Source organism: Pelophylax lessonae (assembly GCF_965119305.1).
Source record: "Pelophylax lessonae genome assembly, chromosome: 11".
NCBI classification, from domain to species: Eukaryota; Metazoa; Chordata; class Amphibia; order Anura; family Ranidae; genus Pelophylax; species Pelophylax lessonae.
The window spans coordinates 80,136,659-80,162,798 of record NC_138778.1 but is presented as its reverse complement, the minus strand read 5'-3'; the positions used below and the strand labels follow the sequence as shown (position 1 = coordinate 80,162,798).

The 26,140-nt window shown below is 42.3% G+C and overlaps 1 protein-coding gene across 1 annotated transcript in view; it reads right to left on the bottom strand.

Annotated features, from left to right (window-relative positions):
• Positions 1 to 26,140, bottom strand: part of COASY (Coenzyme A synthase) — a 634,994-nt gene that overhangs the window by 375,237 nt on the left and 233,617 nt on the right. The gene's annotated exons all lie outside the window — the stretch shown is intronic.

Here is a 26,140-nt window from a genome sequence, read left to right as displayed (position 1 = left end):
TATTGTGGGGGGTTTTCCCCGCCCTTTTTTTTTTGTTGTTGTTTAATAATGATGTTGCACTATGATGGCATTCTGCACTATACGGGACGGCAATTATGCCACGGGGGCTCGATATCAGATCCCTGAAGGCGGGGCCGCATGACACAGTTCTGTCATACAAGCCAGTCTGGTCTTCCTTTTTTCTTATTGGTTATGCCGTTTTCAACTATGTTGGGTTTGGGGGGGGGGTGGCGGGAGGGGCTCCCTGCTCAGGTTTGGTCCTTCCATATCCCCACATAGGACAGCACACGTTGTTTGTGACTATAGTCACCCTGTGCTCTTGCAAACTTAGGTTTGCTCTACTTAGACCAGTAGCACACTTTAGGCTTCGGGCCTCCTGTTCCCATATCTTTTCCCTCTTCCTTTTTTCTATCTTTGACTCTTTCTCTTCTTTACTTGTCTCTCTTTACTCACTACCTTCCTCTCTTTCACTCATCATGCCCTCCTCCTCCATCCCTTTTTTTTACCCCCCCCTTCTCTTCCTCTCCCCTATACAATGGATGATCTTACAACAATGTCGCTGAATGCGAAGGGCCTTAATATCCCTGAAAAACTACGTATTCTCCTAAATGATTTGAAACGCCTGAGGGTGGATGTTGCCTTTATCCAGGAAACACATTTCCAGACAGACAAGATACCTATTCTCAAAAATAGATTTTTTCCGTTAACATATAAATCAACTAATGCAGAGTCTAAGACGAGAGGGGTCGCTATATTGATATCTAGTAAAATCCCTTGGACACTGCAAGAGGCTCAGCTGGACGCTGAGGTGCGGTTTGCTTTTGTTAAGGGCTTAATAGATGATATTCCGGTGACCCTGGCTTCCCTTTATGCACCCAATTCTAGACAGGACTCTTTTCTTGCCCACACCCTTGACTGCTTGATGGAGTTTGTGGAGGGCCAACTGATTTGGGGGGGGGGGGGGGGACTTCAACATTCCTTTGATTCCATCTGCGGACTCGTTGACGGGCTCTTCCTCACTGCCCCCTAAGGCTGGCAAGCGTATTGCCCAGACTCTACACAGGGCCCAATTGATTGATGTTTGGAGGCTGCAGCACTCCGGTGAGAGGGAATATACTTTTTTCTCTTCTCCACATGGCACCGACTCCAGGATTAATTTTTTCCTGATACCTCACACTCAATTGCATGCAGTTCATAGTACCTCCATTGGGGACATCACATGGTTGGATTAACGCGCCAGTCCTGCCCTCTTATGCGATTTCAGAGATCCCTTCTTCTAAGACCAGGATCTGGAAATTAAACGAAAGCTTGCTGGCAAGTCCCGGAAGTCCTTGAGGACGTCAATAGGGAATTGCAGTCTTATTTTTTATCCAACAACCAGCCGGTTTGTGATAGAGGGATTCTTTGGGAAGCTCATCAGGCTGTCATTAGAGGGGTGCTGATTAAGCATGGTGCTAGACTGAAGAAGGAGAGGAATGCAAAATTTTATTAAATGTTGTCTAACCTTCACGCCCTGGAATCTAAACACAAACAAGCCCCTACTCCCGCTCTTGCCCTGGAGTTAGGGGCCACCCGTAAGCAAATCACGGATCTTCTACATTACAAGGTGAAGGCGGCTCTCCAGAGATGCAGGAAAATCTATTTCGAGTCGGGTGATAAATGTGGGAAGCTGTTAGCAAGGTCAGTCAGGGACCCAAGATCAGCTACATACATCCCCCATATTATGTCCCCTCACAGTCATAAGATGACCTAAACACATAATGCAGGCTTTCCTGGGACTATTATGCTTCTCTTTACCAACTCAAGATCCAGACTTCACCAATAGCCAGAATGGAGGAATATATCAACTCTTCTCAGTTGGCTAGACTTCCTTGAAAAGTCATAGAGGCTATGGAGACTCCCGTCACACTGCCAGACGTAGAGCAAGCCCTCAATTCCACTAAGCCAGGTAAGGCACCGGGTCCTGATGTAGATATGATATACTGTTATATCCCATTTGTGCCAATGGGCCACTAATATAAATGGGAAAGGTGTTAACTGTGAAATGCAGCTGCTATACTAAAAGGTGAGTAAATGAATATGTATAGCCTTAGTAGGAAAGGCTGCCTATAGCGCTTGCTTAATATTAGTAATGGTGATGCTTTCAAAAATGACTTAAGGATAAAGTGCATAAATATTGAAGTGCAAACTATGCATATATGATACAAAGCAATAAATAAATACAACACACTGTAAGATCCTGGTACTTTCAGTACCTTCTAGCCTCTTACTTCCGGGTTGCGTTCCACCATTTAGGTAGGTGGAACGCATATAGCTGCATGTCTCTAACAACTGATGATGTCATCACTAGGCGCCGCTCTGAGCGGCTATTTCAACCGACGGTCTGCACTCGCAAGGTGTTCGTGCAACCGCTCATTATACATGCCTGTCTGATGCTGCCGTACCCTCCAGCTATCTTCCCTATACCTGGACTGACCGGAGCCTCGCTACCTGATCCTCTACCTCGCTTACCAGCTAGTGATAAGTACCCCACAGGGGATCCCTTCCTACCAAACCACTTGCTATCATTTACTGCATACTAAGAACTGTTACTAAACTCTAGGATACATGCTCTTCACCATCTATCACCTGCATCGTTACCTAGAGTGCTAGCTCTTGAGCCTACTACCACCTGTAACCTATATCCTTGTATTTGCTTAGCATCTCCTGTACACGTCATCTGCTATCACCTACCACCTATTACTTGTACATGATTGCTATCTCTCCTGCATACTATCTATCACCATCTGCTATCGCTCCTGCAACATTACTACCTGAGTGCCTATCATTAATTGCTATCACTACTCAAGCCTATTCCTTCAGTATATCACCTCAATACTATTGCATAGATATCTGTCACTCCAACAACATCTTCTCTGAGTGTTTGTGTGTGTGCATACTGAAGCAGGCTGAGCCACTATGATGAGTCAGGAGAGTTGGATAAGGTGATTCAACACATCTCTACACGACTACTGAGTGGAAATTCTGCAGCTGCAAATCCAGTTCACTAAATCAAACCCCAGAGCGTTACAGATTGCACGAACCTGAAAAAATGGATTCAGCAGAATTAGCCACTCATGTGATGCACCTAACACAAAAGGTAGATGCATTAATTGTTACTCTTACCGAAGTGCAAAAAGAAAATCAGACTTTGAGACAGCAGGTAGCCCGTGTGTCACAGTTCACTGCTGCTCAACCCCGTGAGCCCAAAATAAACCCTCCACAAGTGTTTACAGGTGATCGGAAAAAATTTAGTGAATTTAAAAACGCATGTCAATTGCTTTTTAATTTAAAACCTCGTACTTACAATACAGACCAAATTAAAGTCTGTACCACTATCTCATATTTGTCAGGTGATCCACTGGCTTGGGCAGACTCTTTCTTTGAGAAAAATGACCCTCTTCTCAACTCCTATCCTGCGTTCCTAGCAGAACTTTCTAGCCTGTATGAAGACCCAAACAGGCAGAGTACTGCTGACACCCAATTGAGGGCTTTAGGACAGGGAAGGAGACCTGTTGAAGACTTCGTAGCAGAGTTCAAGAGATGGACCCTTGATTCAGGGTGGAATGATGCATCTCTTCGAACCCAGTTCAGGCTCGGGTTATCCGAAGCCGTTAAAGACGAGCTCGCCCGAGCGGATTTACCTGGCACTTTGGATGCCTTAATACAACTCAGCATCAATGAAATGAAAAAAAAATCCGCGCTTAGGATAATTAAAGTTGATGCTGGCTGCAGCCCACCTGTACACTATATTCCTAGGAGTATAGTCAGATAAAAAATGCAAGAACAGGTTGATGGCGCTGCCAGTATATACCTGCTAATCCGTTTGCTTTATAATGATGCTAAAATAAATGTTAAATATAGAATTAATAAAGTGTCTTGTGCTTCATAAATAAATATTGAATATGAAATAAAGTGTCAGGTGCTTCATACTAATGAAAAAAATCTGGGGTTAAGTGCAAGAAATAGGTGATCCAATTCTGTGAAAAATGTACAATTTTACTGGTGCAAGCTCCAAGTATAAATAAATAAATTAGTTCCTAGGTGAGTGAACCTTAAAAATAAGTAAGCCAACCTAGAAAGGATTGGTAAAAATATATTGAATCAACCTAAAATCATATATTATTACATACGTGAACTGTGAAATCTTTAAAAAGTGAAATCCTTAAAAAGTGCAAACTCTACAATAGGAAGCATCAAATGTTAAAACGCAGGTATATAAATAAGACGTTAAAGATGTAACATCAGAACTACAGGTACTGGTAAGTCCGTAATGGCTAAAAGTCCTAGAGGAAAGGTGGGTCCCACTATGGTGAAACACTCCCTAGATTAGGGGTGCAAAAAGTGACTGGTGCAGGTGCTCTGGCAGAAATAATGAGTCAGGAGAGTTGGATAAGGTGATTCAACACATCTCTACACGACTACTGAGTGGAAATTCTGCAGCTGCAAATCCAGTTCACTAAATCAAACCCCAGAGCGTTACAGATTGCACGAACCTGAAAAAATGGATTCAGCAGAATTAGCCACTCATGTGATGCACCTAACACAAAAGGTAGATGCATTAATTGTTACTCTTACCGAAGTGCAAAAAGAAAATCAGACTTTGAGACAGCAGGTAGCCCGTGTGTCACAGCTCACTGCTGCTCAACCCCGTGAGCCCAAAATAAACCCTCCACAAGTGTTTACAGGTGATCGGAAAAAATTTAGTGAATTTAAAAACGCATGTCAATTGCTTTTTAATTTAAAACCTCGTACTTACAATACAGACCAAATTAAAGTCTGTACCACTATCTCATATTTGTCAGGTGATCCACTGGCTTGGGCAGACTCTTTCTTTGAGAAAAATGACCCTCTTTTCAACTCCTATCCTGCGTTCCTAGCAGAACTTTCTAGCCTGTATGAAGACCCAAACAGGCAGAGTACTGCTGACACCCAATTGAGGGCTTTAGGACAGGGAAGGAGACCTGTTGAAGACTTCGTAGCAGAGTTCAAGAGATGGACCCTTGATTCAGGGTGGAATGATGCATCTCTTCGAACCCAGTTCAGGCTCGGGTTATCCGAAGCCGTTAAAGACGAGCTCGCCCGAGCGGATTTACCTGGCACTTTGGATGCCTTAATACAACTCAGCATCAATGAAATGAAAAAAAAATCCGCGCTTAGGATAATTAAAGTTGATGCTGGCTGCAGCCCACCTGTACACTATATTCCTAGGAGTATAGTCAGATAAAAAATGCAAGAACAGGTTGATGGCGCTGCCAGTATATACCTGCTAATCCGTTTGCTTTATAATGATGCTAAAATAAATGTTAAATATAGAATTAATAAAGTGTCTTGTGCTTCATAAATAAATATTGAATATGAAATAAAGTGTCAGGTGCTTCATACTAATGAAAAAAATCTGGGGTTAAGTGCAAGAAATAGGTGATCCAATTCTGTGAAAAATGTACAATTTTACTGGTGCAAGCTCCAAGTATAAATAAATAAATTAGTTCCTAGGTGAGTGAACCTTAAAAATAAGTAAGCCAACCTAGAAAGGATTGGTAAAAATATATTGAATCAACCTAAAATCATATATTATTACATACGTGAACTGTGAAATCTTTAAAAAGTGAAATCCTTAAAAAGTGCAAACTCTACAATAGGAAGCATCAAATGTTAAAACGCAGGTATATAAATAAGACGTTAAAGATGTAACATCAGAACTACAGGTACTGGTAAGTCCGTAATGGCTAAAAGTCCTAGAGGAAAGGTGGGTCCCACTATGGTGAAACACTCCCTAGATTAGGGGTGCAAAAAGTGACTGGTGCAGGTGCTCTGGCAGAAATTATGGTGATGCTCTGTGCGTTCCACTTGGGTGGATGTGGCGTGATGGCGTCATCACGCCACATCCGCCCAAGTGGAACGCACATCCGGACCGTGGCTCGCACGGCGTCCCGGAAGTCCGCAACGATTATTGTTTTTACCTGCCTATTCACTCATCACGTTTGTAAGTACCCATTTTTGATTTAATAAAGTCTTTTTACAAAAACGGTACTACTCTATGTGAAGCCTTCTTCCCCCACATATATACCCGTGGATCCTAATTGTAAGGACCCCGATACGGAGGACTCGGGCAGGACATTGGACCATACTAGCGATACAGTAAAAAGGGGACCCCCAGGATTATTTATCCAAGGCTTGATACCCCTGCAGGGGTGATCAAATCTGGTGAGTGCGGTCCAAGGGGTGCGGGGAGCACTGAATGGTCACCGGCATTCGAGCATCACCATAATTTCTGCCAGAGCACCTGCACCAGTCATTTTGCACCCCTAATCTAGGGAGTGTTTCACCATAGTGGGACCCACCTTTCCTCTAGGACTTTTAGCCATTACGGACTTACCAGTACCTGTAGTTCTGATGTTACATCTTTAGCGTCTTATTTATATACCTGCGTTTTAACATTTGATGCTTCCTATTGTAGAGTTTGCACTTTTTAAGGATTTCACTTTTTAAAGATTTCACAGTTCACGTATGTAATAATATATGATTTTAGGTTGATTCAATATATTTTTACCAATCCTTTCTAGGTTGGCTTACTTATTTTTAAGGTTCACTCACCTAGGAACTAATTTATTTATTTATACTTGGAGCTTGCACCAGTAAAATTGTACATTTTCACAGAATTGGATCACCTATTTCTTGCACTTAACCCCAGATTTTTTTCATTAGTATGAAGCACCTGACACTTTATTTCATATTCAATATTTATTTATGAAGCACAAGACACTTTATTAATTCTATATTTAACATTTATTTTAGCATCATTAGAAAGCAAACGGATTAGCAGGTATATACTGGCAGCGCCATCAACCTGTTCTTGCATTTTTTAACTCAGCATCAATATTGACAGACGTTTACGAGAAAGGAAGGCTGAGAAAATGGGAGTACCATTACCCAATCCTTCTCGGTTTTCGTCCTCTGACCCTACCCCTATGGAGGTAGGAATTATACGCCCACCATTATCGTCTGTTGAACGAGCCAGGAGAAAATCTCAAAATCTCTGCATGTATTGTGCATCCGCTGATCATCTGATAAGCGTCTGTCCCCTTGTCCTCAAAAAAGAGGGTGAGTGTTCATATGTATTACTGGGGGGATTAACGACTTCTTTTTCTAATCCCTATCTTTTCATTCATTTGATCTTACAGTGGGACCAAAATAGAATCACTACCAAGGCTATGATCGATACAGGATCTTGTGGGAACTACATTGACACTAGTTTTGTTGCTTTGAATAAAATACCTATTATTTCAAAACCTATTCCTGTCTGTCAGTTTAATTAACGGTATTCCGTTATCTTCTGGTCCAATTACCAATCAAACACAAGCACTTCTTGTTACTACTAACGAGTCTCATGTTGAGACCACCACCTTTGATGTATTACCTTCACCACATTTTCCCATTATTTTGGGGCTTCCCTGGTTACACATACATCAACCAAACATTGATTGGAAAACGCGGACACTAACCTTCCCCTCTCACTATTGCGAGACCACGTGTAACCTCCAATCTTATAAAAAAATCCTGTCCATGGTGTCAGATGAAATCACACCACCACCATGCTATCAGGATTTGTCAGAAGACTTCCTTGAGAAAAATGCTCAAGTATTGCCTCCCCATAGGGACTATGATTGTTGTATCAATCTACTCCCTAACAGTAAACTACCTTTCGGACATGTTTATCCTCTATCTCAGGATGAACTTTCTCATCTTAAGGAATACTTAGATGAGAATTTAGCGAAAGGGTTTATTAGACCCTCTACTTTTTCCACAGCTGCAGGACTTTTCTTTGTCCGCAATAAGGATCTAAGTCTCAGGCCTATCATTGACTATAGGCAGTTAAATACTATCACAATAAAGGATCGCTATCCTTTACCTCTCATTCCGGAACTCATTGAACAAGTGTGTGGAGCCACTTACTTTTCAAAGTTGGACCTAAAAGGGGCTTACAATCTCATCCGCATCCGTGATGGGGATGAGTGGAAGACGGCATTCAGAACTAGATACGGACTATTTGAATATCTAGTGATGCCCTTTGGATTGTGTAATGCTCCCGCAGCATTCCAGCGGTTTATAAATGACATCTTCAGAGACCTACTCGATGTTTGTGTTGTGGTATATCTGGATGACATACTCATTTACTCTCAATCCTTGTCTGAACATGTAAGACATGTACGACTTGTGTTGTCCAGATTACTCGCACACAATTTATATGTAAAGCTGAAGAAATGCCTATTCCATAAGGAAGAAGTATTATTCCTAGGATACATCATATCAAAGAATGGCATTAAGATGGATATGAGCAAGATATCGTGTATTCTGGATTGGCCTGTACCAACAACTCGTAAGGCATTACGAAGATTCCTCGGGTTCTCAAACTTCTATAGGAAGTTCATCAAGAACTTCTCTTCTTTTGTAAGACCGCTCACACAACTCACAAGTGTAAAAAAAACATACAAATGGTCTGAAGAAGCATATAAAGCTTTCCGCTTGTTAAAATTAAGCTTCACTTCTGCTCCCATACTACGCCATCCAGACCCATCCCTCCAATACATCCTAGAAGTGGATGCGTCAAATATGGCTGTAGGAGCAGTTCTTTCCCAACGACCAACAAACACTTCACCACTTCACCCAGTTGCTTTCTTCTCTAAATCACTAAGTAGCCCAGAGGTGAACTACCCAGTGGGTGAAAAAGAGCTACTTGCCATAAAACTGGCACTTGAAAATTGGCGACATTTACTCGAAGGTACCCGGTTGCCAATACTCATATATACTAGGGATGCACCGAATAATCGGCGGCCGAACATTATTCGGCCGAAAATAGAAAAAATAGCACTTTCGGTGTTCGGCCGAATAAGTCAAAAGGCCGAATAATTTTGTGCCGAACAATAGGGCTGAACGATAGTCGATATGATATCGACTATCATTCTGTGGCCGTAGGCGATATTCATATCGCCGAGGTCACGATATTTACATAGGCAGGGGGAAGGGACTCGGAGGAGGACTCACAGACTTCCGTGAAGCCGGGACACTTCAGCGGTGAGCATACATACATTACTCACTCGTGCACTGCAGCCGCCCCACACATTCAGTGAGTCTTACTCTCCTCCCTAGTTTTTTCAATGGCACATTCAGGGAGCCAATCACGCCGTGATTAGCTGCACAGCGAACCAATCACGTGTGCCTGCACACCTGATTGGTTCCGCTGTGCCGCTACTCACGGCGTGATTGGCTTCCTGAATGTGCCATTGAAAAAACTAGGGAGGAGAGTAAGACTCACTGAATGTGTGGGGCGGGCTGCAGTGCACGAGTGAGTAATGTATGTATGCGGCTGTGCTCCTTTCCAGGCTCCTACTAGTCCACCTCCAGCCTCCTACTACCACCACTATGAGAGACTGTCTGTCACTGTATAATCTGATCGAGTCCACACTGACACTGACTGACTGTCACTGAGTAATTGATGTTACCACATTAACCCTGACCTGCCCAGTGCCCTGTATCTGCAATTAAAATTTACAAGGCTGCCTGCATGCTTCCTGATTTCCATTCCCAACATCCTTCCCAATCCCTACAGTGTCACTAACATTAACCCTATGGTACAAGGCTGCAGTGTGCACTGAATCACATTCCCTACAGTAACATTTAGGGAGAGAGAGAGACATGAGAGGACAAGAGAGAGAGAGAGAGAGACATGAGAGGACAAGAGAGAGAGTGAGAGGACAAGAGAGAGAGAGAGAGAGACATGAGAGGACAAGAGAGAGGACAAAAAATTGGCAAAATAAATGGAAAAAATGCGAAACACCACGTTCGGTATTCGGCCTTCGGCCTTCGGCCAAACATTTCATTATTATTCGGCTTCGGCTTCGGCCAAGAATTTCATTTCGGTGCATCCCTAATATATACAGATCATAAGAATCTCCAATACCTTCAGACCAACAAGACCCTTTCCCATCGGCAGGTACGGTGGTCATTATTCTTCCTAAGATTCAATTTCTTAGTGACCTACACTCCTGCAGATAAAAACAAGAAGGCGGATGCGTTATCACGGTTAACCGAAGATAACTGTGCTGAAATCCCTTCACTTCCTATAATACCCCATGATCGTATTATTGGTGTTGTTCGTTCCTTAAAGGAAGAGATTCTGCACAGTCTAGGACTGGATTCACCACCACCACAACTAAGTGCTGATGCAGAAGGCTTCCTCTACTTTGACAACAAACTCTACATACCTCCTGGTAGGCGAACTAAAATTTTAGAACTATCACATGACGTACCTATGGCAGGACATATGGGTATGACTAAGACATTTAATTTACTCACCAGGCAATTTTGGTGGCCTGGAATGAAGACGTCTGTACAGAAATTTGTTTCCTCATGTGACATCTGTGCAAGGTCCAAAATTGACACTACAAAACCATTTGGTCTACTTTGCAGTCTACCAATACCCAAAGTTCCATGGGAAGTTGTGTCTCTAGACTTCATAGTAGAGTTACCACCTTCCAAAGGATTTACTACCATCTTAGTGTCAGTGGACCATCTGACAAAGATGGCACATTTCATTCCTATTCGCAGACTACCTTCATCTAAGGAAACAGCGGAATTACTAGTGAAACGTGTTTAAACTACATGGAATTCCAAAGACTCTATCTGACCGGGGATCACAGTTCATCTCTAAGTTTTGGCAAGCTCTATGTCGCATACTGCGTATTGAGCGGAAGCTTACTTCCCCTTATCACCCTTATCACCAATGGATAAACTGAAAGAGTCAACCAGTGTATTGAACAATATTTGCATTGCTACACCTCATACCTACAGGATGATTGGGTGGACCTCCTCCCTTTGGCGGAATTTGCTTATAATAATGCAACCCACAGTACTACTAAGCAAAGTCCGTTCTACCTAAACTATGGGTTTCATCCCACACTTCTTCCACCACGCATCCTACCATCAAGTAATCCAGTAGCCTCTGACTATCTCACCCAAATAAAAGACTCTCTTCGATTTACTTAACACCACCATCTCACATGCTCATAGCCAACAAAAAAGGTACTACGACCTTCCTAGAAGACCTTCTCCTCAATATACTATTGGGGATCTTGTTTGGCTATCTACAAAAAACTTGAGGTTGAAAATCCCCAGTAAAAAGCTTGGACCTCTGTTTTTGGGACCCTTCCCAATCGAGAAACTCATAGGAACATCTGCAGTTCGACTCACATTACCGGCGGATCTTAAGATACACCCCATTTTCCATGTATCTCTACTAAAGCCACATATACCCAACCAAGGAATTAGACCTACCATCTTACCTCCACCTCCAGTACAAGTTGAAGGGGGAGAAGAATTTGAGATTAGGGAGATTTTGGATTCTCGTATCCACAGAGGAAAACTCCAATATCTCATCAGATGGAAAAACTATGGACCCCAAGACGACACCTGGTTGGATGCTTCTGACGTTCACGCATCCAGGCTTATACGAAGATTCCACTCCAAATACCCTGAGAGACCAGTGCTATAGGCCTTCTGGAGCCGGCCTTAGGGGGGGGTACTGTAAGATCCTGGTACTTTCAGTACCTTCTAGCCTCTTACTTCCGGGTTGCGTTCCACCATTTAGGTAGGTGGAACGCATATAGCTGCATGTCTCTTTAACAACTGATGATGTCATCACTAGGCGCCGCTCTGAGCGGCTATTTCAACCGACGGTCTGCACTCACAAGGTGTTCGTGCAACCGCTCATTATACATGCCTGTCTGATGCTGCCGTACCCTCCAGCTATCTTCCCTATACCTGGACTGACCGGAGCCTCGCTACCTGATCCTCTACCTCGCTTACCAGCTATTGATAAGTACCCCGCAGGGGATCCCTTCCTACCAAACCACTTGCTATCATTTAATGCATACTAAGAACTGTTACTAAACTCTAGGATACATGCTCTTCACCATCTATCACCTGCATCGTTACCTAGAGTTCTAGCTCTTGAGCCTACTACCACCAGTAACCTATATCCTTGTATTTGCTTAGCATCTCCTGTACACTTCATCTGCTATCACCTACCACCTATTACTTGTACATGACTGCTATCTCTCCTGCATACTATCTATCACCATCTGCTATCGCTCCTGCAACATTACTACCTGAGTGCCTATCATTAATTGCTATCACTACTCAAGCCTATTCCTTCAGTATATCACCTCAATACTATTGCATAGATATCTGTCACTCCAACAACATCTTCTCTGAATGTTTGTGTGTGTGCATACTGAAGCAGGCTGAGCCACTATGATGAGTCAGGAGAGTTGGATAAGGTGATTCAACACATCTCTACACGACTACTGAGTGGAAATTCTGCAGCTGCAAATCCAGTTCACTAAATCAAACCCCAGAGCGTTACACACACAAAATAAGTGTTTCAAATATTTCAGTTCAATATAACTTGACTTAAATGTGAAAAATGTTCAAAAGTATATATCTCTTGTGCAATATTGGAGATAAAGTGCAGGTGCTCAGTGCAAACAGCCTTATGGTATCACTCATTATTCCACCGTGTAGGGTAGTAAGAATGGCTTACTCACCAGAAAAAGTGGGTCTTATATACCTTATGGCATTAAGACCAGGTAAAGCTTGTTTGGCCACCAGGGCCAGGGTGGGTCCCCCTCCAGGTGCAGTACCTCTTCTCGCTATAATGGCAGTTTGCTCTCCTCCTTTTACCCACATCCAGCCGGGTATAGTGAGAAAAGAGAGCTCCAAATAGTGCAGTATCGTTTAAAAAAAGTTTTATTTTTGCATATAAAAACAATGCCAACGCATACTATTCCACGGTAAAAAAAACGCCGTCACAGACGGAGCGGAACGATGACAACCGGTTTGCGTTCCACCTGGCTCCCGTGACGTGCGTTCCAACTTACGTGTTTCGTCACTACGTTAGCATCTTCAGAGGTGGAGACACACGCATCACGGAGCTCTTTGATGTACTCGCCGCCCTTCACTGCGCCCTGAATGTCTAGGCCGGAAACTGGATCTCGAGCGTGTCCCCGCTATAATAATGGGTTAAAACAGGAGCTCTCCCGTCTCCAATTTCCGCCAGGACTATCAGAGCAAATTAGATAAAAAACACAATAAGCAGTACAAGTGAATAAGTCTAAAACTGCAGCCAAAATGCTTAATAACATTCCATCATAACCATCAGTATAAGGCCAATATAAACTCCACTGCATTAGTAGGAGAACTGCATATATACGCATAATAACATATCAATTTAACAGTGTCCATCGGGAGTAAATTTCATAATAAATAAGCCATGATCAAAATCTGTTTCCTCATTCATGGAGTATAAATAATGTTTAGATAATGTTTGTAAGTGCTATAGATAAGGTTCACTTCTATTTAATTGGTAAACAATATAAAATATATAATATGTAAATTTATATATAAAATTTATATTTTTTGGAAATGGAATAGTATAAATAACTGGACAAAAATTCCCCTTGGATGTGGGACTTTTTAGGCAATAACCCCTTACAGAGTAAACTTAGTAGTAAACAATATAATTTTAGTCAAAGTATACAAAATATCATGAAAGAAACAAAACAACAACATAACAATTAAAATGCATGTGGCTAGATATTACATTACTTGAGAGGAGATGTGGGATGAAAAGCAAGAGAGTTCGATATAATACACTGACGCGTTTCGGACTTGGCCTTCTTCAGAGGTCAATGGAAATACATCTCAGGCTATAAGTACGAAATACAAGTATATGTAACACATAGATACATATATGTATATGCACCCCTAGTTTACAGTCATGTATTAAATATACAAGGTATCTGTTATACATGAGTATGTATTTACATAGTTACATAGTAGGTGAGGTTGAATAAAGACAATAGTCCATCCAGTTCAACCTGTGTAGGTGTGTGTGGCCGTACTCATCTCACATACCCCTGAATGTTCTGATCTTTGAGATGAAAGTCTAAGAGTCTTTTGAAAGCCACCATACTTCCCGCAGAAACCACCTCTTGTGGTAGAGAATTCCACAATCTTTTAGCCCTAACAGTAAAGAACCCCCCACGTGGCCTGAGATTAAAGCGATTCTCCTCTAATCGCATTGTATGCCCTCGAGTCCTCATGCAATCCCTCCAATTGAATAGCTTGTTTTCTATGCTGGGATCACCATTGCAGCATTTATAAATTGCAATCATGTCCCCTCTCAGGCGTCTCTTCTCCAGGGAGAATAAATCAAGCGATTGCAGACGCTCTTCATAATTAAGGTCCTCCAATCCCCTAATTCGTTTGGTTGCCCTTCTCTGGACTCTCTCCAGCTCCAACACATCCCTCCTGAGGACTGGCAACCAGAACTGGACAGAATACTCCAGATGTGGTCGGACCAGAGTTTTATAAAGTGGAAGGATTATAGTTTTATCTCTGGAATACATTCTTTTCTTTATGCATGCTAATATTCTGCTGGCTTTGGCAGCTGCCGCTTGACATTGCATGCTATTGCCTAGTCTATCCTCTACCAAGACTCCCAGATCTTTCTCCATTTTTGATTCCCCCAAGGGTTCCCCCCCTAACGTGTATTGTGCTTTATGTTTTTAGTCCCCAAGTGCAAAACCTTACACTTCTCCACATTAAACCTCATTTGCCATGTCGTTGCCCTTTCTGTTATTTTGTCCAGATCATTCTGTAGGATATCTGCTTCATACTGTGCAGCTATTGCCCTGCCCAATGTTGTGTCATCTGCAAAAACTGATATAGAACTACTGATCCCGTCCTCAATGCTGTTTATGAATAAATTGATCAAGGGTGGTCCCAGGACTGAGCCTTGCGGGACCCCACTTACCACCTCAGACCAGTCTGAGTATGTGCGGTTTATTACCACCCTTTGGACACGCCCTTTTAACCAGTTCCGTATCCAAGAGCAAACCCTGCAGGCGATGCCTGCAGACCTTATTTTATAAATTAAGCGCTTGTGGGGAACTGTATCAAACGCCTTAGCGAAATCCAGGTACACCACATCCACTGGTCTCCCCCTATCTAGCTCACAGCTCACCTCCTCGTAGAATGTTAAGAGATTGGTTTGACAAGAACGCCCATTTGTAAACCCATGCTGATTACTGCTGATGATGTTGTTGTCTTTAGCAAACTCTACGATATAGTCCCTTATCATCCCCTCCAGAAGTCTACCTACTATCGATGTCAGACTAACAAGCCTATAATTTCCCGGGACATGCCTCTGCCCTTTTTTGAATATCGGTATCATGTTAGCTTTCCTCCAATCCCCTGGTACATTTCCTGTCATAATACTGTCAGCAAAGATCAGGAACAGTGGTCTAGATATAATCTTACTGAGTTCTTTGAGAACTCTCGGATGTACGCTATTCCGGGCCTGGTGATTTATTTGTTTTAATTTTATCCAGCCTTTCCCAGATTTTACCCTCTGTTAGCCATAGCGGCAAGTCTTGTGTATTACTACTAACCATATAGTCGTGGTCAGTGTACCCCTCCTTTTCCTGTGTAAAGACTGACGAGAAAAAAGTGTTCAGCACGGTTGCTTTTTCAGTGTCCTCTGTAACCATCCTCCCATCATCGTTAATTATGTGTGCAATATGCTCTGCCCTAGTTTTTTTGCTGTAGATATATTTAAAGAATTTCTTCGGATTCTTTTTACTATCCTCCGCTATTTGTCTCCCAAAGTTGATTTTAGCCATTTAGATTTCGTATTTACTTTTATTTGCCTCCTTGTATTGCTCGATAGCCGATACTGTGCCCTCTGATTTATATTTCTTGAAGGCCATTTTTCTCCCCCTAATAAGTTTTTTAAAATTACGGTTTAGCCAGCCAGGTTTGGCTTTGTCTCTTCTAAATTTATTTCCCATAGGAATGCACTGCAAGATGCATTTGTTAAATATGTTCCTAAAGCATTCCCATTTTTCCTCCGTGGTCAGTGTTCCCAGGGTTTGGTCCCAGTTTACCCTTTCTATCATTGAGCACAATTTTGGAAAGTTTGCCCTTCTGAAGTTTAGCGTTCTTATGTTCCCCACTTGCCTTGTTATATTGTTATTTACGCTAAATGTGATCATCCTGTGATCGCTAGAGCCCAGGTTGTCCTGGACTCCCACCTCCGAGATTAGGTCTGGGTCATTAGTGATCAATAGATCCAGGACTGCATTTTCTCTAGTAGGAGAATCCACCAACTGTGACATGTAGTTGTCCTGTAAGGTTTCCATGAATAGACGGGCCTTCTGTGAGTGTGTAGTCCCCTCTTCCCAGTCAATGTCGGGATAATTGAAGTCCCCCAAAATGATGACTGATCCCAGTTTTGCCACTTTACCCAACAGTGATATAAATTCCAGCTCTACCTCCTCCCTTTGGTTGGGTGGTCTATAGCAAACCCCCACAATTACTTTTCCCTTTTTTTCTTCCCTATAGAGTTCTACCCACACGGATTCTAACTCCATACTCATCCCTTTCATTATATCACTCCTCTCTATCATTCATCCTTACATTATTCTTGACAAAAACATACCCCTCCACCTCTTTTTCCTACCCTGTCCTTCCGGTACACCGAATACTCTTGAATATTGGCCAGCCAGTCATGTGAGGGGCATTAGCATATACCCCTCTTAGTTTTGTGTAAGTTGATCGTGAATGGTGATTATGTTTATTCCTGTTAGGTCTGAGGTTTTCCCACACAGATACCCCAATTGATATTATGGTATTATGGAACTACTGTCGATGCTGACTCTACAACTGCCTTCTGTCATTTGCTCCCTCCTGACTGACTCTACTTCTGAGCCCTCCCCCCCCATCTCCTAGTTTAAAATCCCCTCCAACTTGGTGGCCATCTTTCTCCCCAAAAAGAGCTGTACCATCCCCATAAAGGTGCAGCCCATCCTTACTAAAGAGCCGGTAGCCGACTGAGAAGTCAGCCCAGTTCTCCAGGAACCCAAACTCCGCCTTCCTACACCAATTCCTCAGCCACTTGTTAAGTTCCCTAAGCTCCTTCTGCCTCTCCTGTGTGGCTCGAGGTACCGGCAGTATTTCAGAGAAAACCCCCGGTCCTATTCCTCAATCTATTCACTAAGTCCCTGAAATCGTTCTTTAGGATCCTCCACCTTCCTTTTACTTGGTCATTAGTGCCCACATGCACCATGACCGCTGGGTCATCCCCAGCCCCGCCCAATAATCTGTCTACCCGATCCGCAATGTGCCGAACTCAAGCGCCCGGTAAACAACATACTGTCCGGCTGCCGCAATCTTTTCGACAGATTGCCCTCTCTGTCCTCTTAATGATTGAGTCCCCAACTACCACAACCTTCTTCCTGGAGCCGCCATTCCCCGGGCAGCTGGGGGAGGGCGCCTGCTCCAGCACTGCCACCCCTGAGCCGATATCCCCCTCAACCTGCAACTTGGCAAATTTGTTAGGGTGTACCAACTCAGGACTGGCCTCCCTGACACTCATCGCTCTACCCTACCCAACGGTCACCCAACTGCCTACCTCTGATGCCTACGTCTCCTCTACTCCTCCCTCCTCTATGCTGGCCCCTGCCAGCGCCTGATGGGTAATGTGGCTAGATATTACATCACTTGAGAGGAGTAGTAATAGGAAAGATTTTATATCATTATTAAAGAAATGTGTATACGTACCAATCATGCCACTCCGTGTGATGTATGTAGCCACTGTTTTAAAAACACACACATGAATGTTGCACGCCCAATAATGGGATACTGCAACACTATAAAGTGCAAAACCAAAATAAATTAAATTTGCCACGGCCAAGGGAGGAAATCAAAAATGATGAAAATGCATAGCATCATTCCAAAAACTGCGGTCAATCCCCACCAATTCAAAGAAAGGATGTATGTTGATCTTGGTGATATATGAGACTTTGATATAAATTCTTTCCTACACACTAGTGTATAACAGATACCTTGTATATTTAATACATGACTGTAAACTAGGAGTGCATATACATATATGTATCTATGTCTTACGTATACTTGTTTTTCGTACTTATAGCCTTAGATGTATTTCCATTGACCTCTGAAAAAGGCCAAGTCCGAAACGCATCAGTTTATCATATGGAACTCTCTTGCTTTTCATCCCACATCTCCTCTCAAGTGATGTAATATCTAGCCACATACATTTTAATTGTTATGTTGTTGTTTGCTTTCTTTCACAATATTTTGTATACTTTGAATAAAATTATATTGTTTACTACTAAGTTTACTCTGTGATGGGTTATTGCCTAAAAAGTCCCACATCCAAGGGGAATTTTTGTCCAGTTCTGCAACTTCAGGGATGTTGGCAAATCCCATCCTAACCACCAGACCCGAACACCTTCCATTCAATGGATATTATAAAAATAGATCAATGGAACCTTTATGGGACTTACTGTGAATACAATAGGCCCAGAGATATACAAACCTGATTCCAAAAAAGTTGGGACACTGTACAAATTGTGAATAAAAATAGAATGCAATGCTGTGGAAGTTTCAAATTTCAAAGATATATTCAGAATACAACATAGATGGCATATCAAATGTTTAAACTGAGAAAATGTATCATTTTAAGGGAAAAATAAGTTGATATTAAATTTCATGGCATCAACACATCTCAAAAAAGTTGGGACAAGGCCATGCTTACCACTGTGTGGCATCCCCTCCTATTTTTATAACAGTCTGCAAACATCTGGGGACTGAGTAGACAAGTTTCTCAAGTTTAGGAATAGGAATTTTGTCCCAATCTTGTCTAATACAAACTTCCAGTTGCTCAACTGTCTTAGGTCTTCTTTGTCGCATCTTCCTCTTAATGATGCGCCAAATGTTTTCTATGGGTGAAAGATCTGGACTGCAGGCTGGCCATTTCAGTACCCGGATCCTTCTTCTACGCAGCCATGATGTTGTAATTGATGCAGTATGTGGTCTTGGATATACCTTTCAGCATTGATGGTGCCTTTCCAGATGTGTAAGCTGCCCATGCCACACACACTCATGCGACCTCATACCATCAGAGATGCAGGCTTCTGAACTGAGCGCTGATAACAACTTGGGTTGTCCTTGTCCTCTTTAGTCCAGATGACATGGCATCCCAGTTTTCCAAAAAGAACTTCACATTTTGATTCGTTTGACCACAGAACAGTTTTCCACTTTGCCACAGACCATTCTAAATGAGCCTTGGCCCAGAGAAAACACCCGTGCTTCTGGATCATGTTTAGATATGGCTTCTTTTTTGGCCTATCGAGTTTTAGATGGCAACGGCGAATGGCACGGCTGATTGTGTTCACTGACAATGTTTTCTGGAAGTATTCCTGAGCCCATGTTGTGATTTCCATTACAGTAGCATTCCTGTATGTGATGCAGTGCCATCTAAGGGCCCGAAGATCACGGGCATCCAGTATGGTTTTCTGGCCTTGACCCTTACACACAGAGATTGTTCCAGATTCTCTGAAACTTTGGATGATATTATGTACTGTAGATGATGATAACTCCAAACTCTTTCAAATTTTTCTCTGAGAAACTCCTTTCTGATATTGCTCCACTATTTTTCACCGCAGCATTGGGGGAATTAGTGATCCTCTGCCCATCGTGACATCTGAGAGACACTGTCACTCTGAGGGGCTCTTTTTTTACCCAATCATGTTGCCAGTTGACCTAATAGGTTGCAAATTGTTCCTCTAGCTATTCCTTATATGTACATTTAAATGTTCCGGCCTCTTATTGCTACCTGTCCCAACTTTTATGGAATGTGCATCTCTAAAGAAATCCAAAATAAGCCAATATTTGGCATAACATTTCAAAATGTCTCACTTTCAACATTTGGTATGTTATCTATATTATATTGTGATTAAAATATAAGTTTATGAGATTTGTAAATTAGTCCATTCCTTTTTTTACTCACAGTTTGTACAGTGTCCCAACATTTTTGGATTTGGGTTTGTACATAAATTAGGGATTAATACATTTTTTTTTTTTAAATAACATGGAGTTAATCTGTGCTTAATAAAAGAAACATTAAATGTAAATAAATGTGGACAAAGTTCTAAAACCTCATAGCATTAGGTAATAATAGCATTACAAATACATCTTGTGGACTTCGAATAACTATAGAAGGTGAATATAATGAAGTTTGTTACTTATCCTAATCAAATGTTATGGTATTTATAATGGTGGTGGGCCTAAGCTAGATCATAAGGGATAGTGTTATTTTCATAATGCAAAGGTCAGGTGTTATTAGTGATTATCTAAGTGGGTATTCCTCATCTTATGCCATAGATAATGGGTACAATTCTGATTCTTCAAGCTGGGTAGTAGTTTAATTTAGCAAATCTATGGATTGGATATGAAGCAGTTAATGTCCATATCATTATTCATACCCCTGGGCTGTAGGGTGAACAGTTCATATATCCATCTCGACTTGTTCTGGGACACCGCTATTCTCATGTTTTTTTTCCCCTCCAGTTGGGCTCAATTTTGTCTATGCCACAAAAGGAGAAGAGGCGGGGGTCCCTATTGTGTGCCATTCTAAAATGATTGGACACACTGATTCCTGAATCCCTTCTTGATATTATCAATATGTTCTCCCAAGCGTACCCCGAGTTGTCTAGTGGTACGCCCAGCAAACCACATGGACAGGTAAGTAAATATGTTACATGGGTATTTTGGCATGTAATTAGCTTTTTGATATTATACCCTCTCTTGGTCACATTGGATTGGAATTCCAGGGTTTTACGTTTTCTAATTTTTACTGTTTTGCAGGGTTTACATCTTCCAGATGTAAAAAAAACCTTTTCGGTCCAAAAAGGTAGCGAGTCGTTTCAGAGAGTCTGGTACATTTTTGACCAGTTTGTCCCTAAGGTTTGGTCCTCTGCGGTATACAAACTTGGGAAGAGCTGGTAATATCTCTTTCAGTTTTTCGTTCCTTAAGAGTATAGGCCAGTGTTTTTTTACAATCCCTTAAATTTCCTTATACCAAACATTAAATTGGGTGATAAAGGTTAAGGAATATTCTTTTGTTTCCCTTGGTTTTTCTTTCAATAGCTGGTTCCTGTCCATACCCTTTACTTCCTCCCTCACTTTTTGTAGTGTGCTGTGTTTATATCCCTGTGACGAGACCAGTCTCGCCACATTGCATTGGAGGAGCCTGGTTGCCCGCCTGCTGCCTTTGGACTATGGACCAGACTTTAAAAGACTTTGACTCCCTGGCAATTAAACTGTATTCGTGGGGTCTGCCATTCACCGAATAATGTGCACTCAGACCTGAGCTATCTGGGGATATGTAACATGTCTATGTTTAGTGTATAAAAAGTAACTTTATATATTTTAAAGCAGAATACTGTATTTGGGTCCCCATGCGTGTAATGGAGTCTCGCTGTGAAAACTAGTTCTAGCTGCAGAGAGAGAGGGGGGGGGATTGTTTCCAGCAGCCCCCTCCTGAGGAATGTCTACTGATTAACTGAGACTATTGATAAACATGTTAATGAGCTCACCTGGCTGTCTACTAAGGGAGGAAGCCAGGATGCATTGTGGGGATGTTTTGCTTCTGGGAGTCTGTAATGTGATACATGTCTGTTTGTGTTACAGTGTTCCATTTGGTTCCCTATGGGAGTGTCCACCAGGTGGGAGACCTGTATAAATACGGGGGCAGGTAGCCCTCAATAAACATACCACTGCTTGACCTTCCACACGGAGCTTTGTCTCGTTCTTGGGGGGATTCACTGTATGCTGTTGGAGACCGATTGCTAGGAATGTAAGCTGATGTATGCTTCTCCTGTTCGTCTGCTAGCAGCTATTCGTGAGGTTCCAGGTTGGAGTGTTATATTGTATCCAGTTCGGGAGTGTGATCTCCTGCAAGTAGCTGTGCCTGCTCTCTCAGAAAGGGGCATATCGCCTAAACGGATTTTAATCCCTTGTCTGCTGAAACGGTCCGTTACAATCCCTTTTCCCGAAACCTCTTCATTAACACTTCAGTTTGTTGTTCAAAGTCCTGCTGTTCCTTACAGTTTCTCCTCATGCGCATAATTTTCCCCTTAGGTATTCCCTTTATTCAGTTGGTGTGATGGCAGCTATGGGTAGGGATATACCCATTCCTATCCGTAGGCTTAAAGTGTGTTTATGTAAAAAAGCCGTCCTCTCTTTGATAGATGGTAAGGTCTATGACAGTGATGGTGAACCTTGGCACCCCAGATGTTTTGGAACTACATTTCCCATGATGCTCATGCACTCTGCAGTGTAGTTGAGCATCATGGGAAATGTAGTTCCAAAACATCTGGGGTGCCAAGGTTCACCATCACTGGTCTATGAGAATGAAGTTGATTTCCTTCTTGTCCCAGGTGCCGATTAATTTTATCAGATATGTGTTGGTATTCATTTCCCGGAGAAACTCTCTTAGAGTCTACTCTGAGCACCTCCAGATGATAAAAATATAATCTATGTATCTTCTATACATTTGTAGTTCTTCCCGATTCTTCCCAAAGACTTCTTCATTTTCCCACTTACTTAAAAATAAGTTTGCTACACTCTGGGCGTATTTTGCCCCCATGGCGACTCCTTTGTGTTGTCGATAGTAGGATCCTTGATGCCAGAAGTAGTAACTGTTCATCGCCATTTTAAGCAGTTTAAGGATGAATTATTTCTGTTCCTGTTCCATAGATGACTGGTCTCCTAAGGCCCACTCGACTGCTGACAGGGCATCATTCTGGCCTATGTGGGTATATAGGAACTCCACATCCACAGTGGCAAGTATGATTTCCCCTTCCCACGGTAAGGAGTCCAACAAGTTGATCAGGTGCTTACTGTCTTAAGTGGGATAGGTATTTGTTCAGGGTGTAAATAGGTGTCCAAATATTCTCCTACGCGAGAAAATAGGGAATCAATTCTGCCAATGATGGGTCTTCCTGGGGGCTTTGCAAGATTTTAATGTATCTTGTGGAGTTGGTAAATAATAGGTAACCAGGGTGCTTCTGGGAGGAGATAGCGGTATTCCTTGTTGTTAATTATTCCTTTTTTATGCGCTCTTTTTAGATGTTTCTTGCACTTTTTCCTGTATTTTATCAGAGGGTTATTTTTCAGTTTCACATGTCTCTTCGTCCTGTACCAGCCTGTTTAATACTTCATAGTAGTAAAAAAACAAAAAAAAAATTAATTAATCCCTAATTTACGTATATCTCTGGGCCTATCGTATTCATAGTAAGTCCCATAAAGGTTCCATTTATCTTTATTTATAATATTCCATCCCCAAAAAATATAAATTTTTATATATTAATTTACATATTATATATTTTATGTTGTTTACCAGTTAAATAGAAGTGAACCTCATCTATAGCACTTACAAACATTATTTATACTCCATGAATGAGGAAACCGATTTTGATCATGGCTTATTTATTATGAAATATACTCCCATGGACATTATTAAATTGATATGTTATTATGTGTATATATTCAGTTCTCCTACCAATGCAGCGGAGTGGATATTGACCGGATATACTGACGGTTATGATGGAATGTTATTAAGCATTATGGCTACAGTTATAGACTCAACTAACTTGTACTGCTTATTGTGTTTATCCAATTTGCTCTGATAGTCCTGGCGGAAATTGGAGACGGGAGAGCTCCTGTTGTACCCCATTATTATAGCGGGGACCCGCTTGAGATCCAGCTTTCGGCCTAGACATTCAGGGCGGAGTGAAGGGCGGCAAGTACAGCATTAAGAGCTCCGTGATGCATGTGTCTCCACCTCTGAAGACGTCAACGCACTGTAACGCTCCTGCGTTTTACGTATGATGTGGATTTTCAGCTGCAGAAATATTCCACTTCAGTAGTCATGTAGAGAAACGCTGAGACACCATTCCCAACTCTCAATGACTCATCATGTGTGGATGATCTCAATTCAGCAAGTAAATACACACACTCAATAAGATGTTTCCTAGAGTGACTTATGTATATAGTAACACAGTGATGATAGGCTGAAGAGACAGGTTGGGTAGAGATGGTAGATGACAGACACTTGAAAGGAAATGTTCTTGAAAGTAAGATAGTAGCAGATGGGATGCAGATAGGTTTTAGCAATCATGTATGGTAGTAGATGACAGAGTAGCAGGTGGACATACAAGAGAGATCAATCCAGTGCAAGAACAGGTGGTAGTAGGCTCAAAAGCTAGCAATCTTAGATAATGCAGATGTAGTAATAGTCCTTAGTATGCAGAGCTAGATAGTGTAAGCTTTAGTATAAAGGTTATAGAGGTTTCCCCTGTGGGGTACTTATCACTAATAGCAATGTAGCAGAGGAGAGGTTCGGCAAGAGCGGATGATCCGGTAGCGGGATACAGGGATCAGCGCAGCGTGGTTCCGACAGCGAGGTATGCTTGCAAGCATGTGAGCTTCAAGACAGGTTAGCATCAAGGCACAAAGCGGTTTGAACGAACACATGTGAGTGAGAGCCGGCGATCTAAATAGCCATCCAGTCCGGCGCTCAGTGATGACAGCATCAGTCTTAAAGGTGTATGCGCACCTTACCAAAAGAGAATGGTGGGGCGCATACACTTATGAAAGAGTAATTAGGGTACCCAAAGGTACCAGAACATTACAGTACCCCCCCTTAAGGCCGGCTCCTGAAGGCCTCTGGAGCTGGTTTGTCTGGGTACTTCGCATGAAAATTGCGGATTAATCTAGAGGCATGTATGTCAGAGGTGTTTAGCCAGGTGTCGTCTTGGGGCCCATAGTTCTTCCATCGAACCAAGTACTGAAGTCTTCCTCTGTGGATACGAGAATCCAAAATCTCTTTTATCTCGTATTCTTCTCCACCTTCAACTTGTACAGGAGGAGGAGGTGGGATAGTAGGCCTTATTCCTTGGTCAGGAACATGGGGGTTCAGTAGCGACACATGGAAAATGGGATGTATTTTGAGGTCTATTGGCAATGTAAGCTGTACTGCAGCTTTTCCAATAAGTTTCTTGATTGGGAAAGGTCCCAAGAACAGAGGTCCAAGCTTTTTGCTAGGGATTTTCAGTCTTAAATTTTTTGTTGAGAGCCAAACGAGGTCCCCGATAGCGTACTGAGGAGAAGGTCTTCTGCGAAGATCATAGTACTTCTTTTGTTGACTATGAGCGTGTGCAATGGTAGTATTAAGCAAACCCAGAGAGTCCTTTATTTGGGTAAGATAGTCTAAAGCTACTGGGTTATTTGAAGGAAGGATGCGTGGTGGAAGAATAGAGGGATGAAACCCATAGTTCAAGTAGAACGGACTCTGCTTGGTCGTACTGTGGGTTGTGTTGTTGTAGGCAAATTCTGCCAGAGGGAGAAGATCCACCCAATCATCCTGTTGGTAAGAAGTGTAACAACGTAAATATTGCTCGATGCATTGGTTGACTCTTTCAGTCTGTCCGTTGGTCTGCGGATGGTAAGGAGAAGTGAGCTTCCGCTCGATCCGTAGTATGTGACATAGTTCTTGCCAGAACTTGGAAATAAATTGTGATCCACGGTCAGACAGAAGAGTTTTTGGGATACCATGTAACTTAAAGACATGTTTCATCAGGAGTTCTGCCGTTTGTTTGGACGAAGGTAGTCTGCGAATAGCAATGAAATGTGCCATTTTTGTCAGATGGTCCACTGACACTAAGATGGTATTAAATCCTTTGGAAGGAGGCAATTCCACTATAAAGTCCAAGGACACAACTTCCCATGGAGTTTGGGGTATTGGTAGACTGCATAGTAGACCGGATGGTCTCGTAGTGTCAATTTTGGACCTGGCACAGACATTGCATGAAGAGACGAATTTTTGTATAGATGTTTTCATATCAGGCCACCAGAATTGCCTGGTAATCAGATTAAGAGTCTTTGTCGTACCCATATGTCCTGCCATAGGCACATCATGCGATAATTCCAAGATCTTGGTGCGTATGGTGGGTGGTATGTAAAGTTTGTCGTTGTAGTAGAGGAAGCCTTCTGCATCAGTATTTAGTTGTGGTGGGGGTGAATCCAAACTTATACCATGCAAAACCTCTTCCTTCAAGGAACGGACAACTCCAATAATGCGTTTGTGTGCAAGCAATCTCGATAATACTAG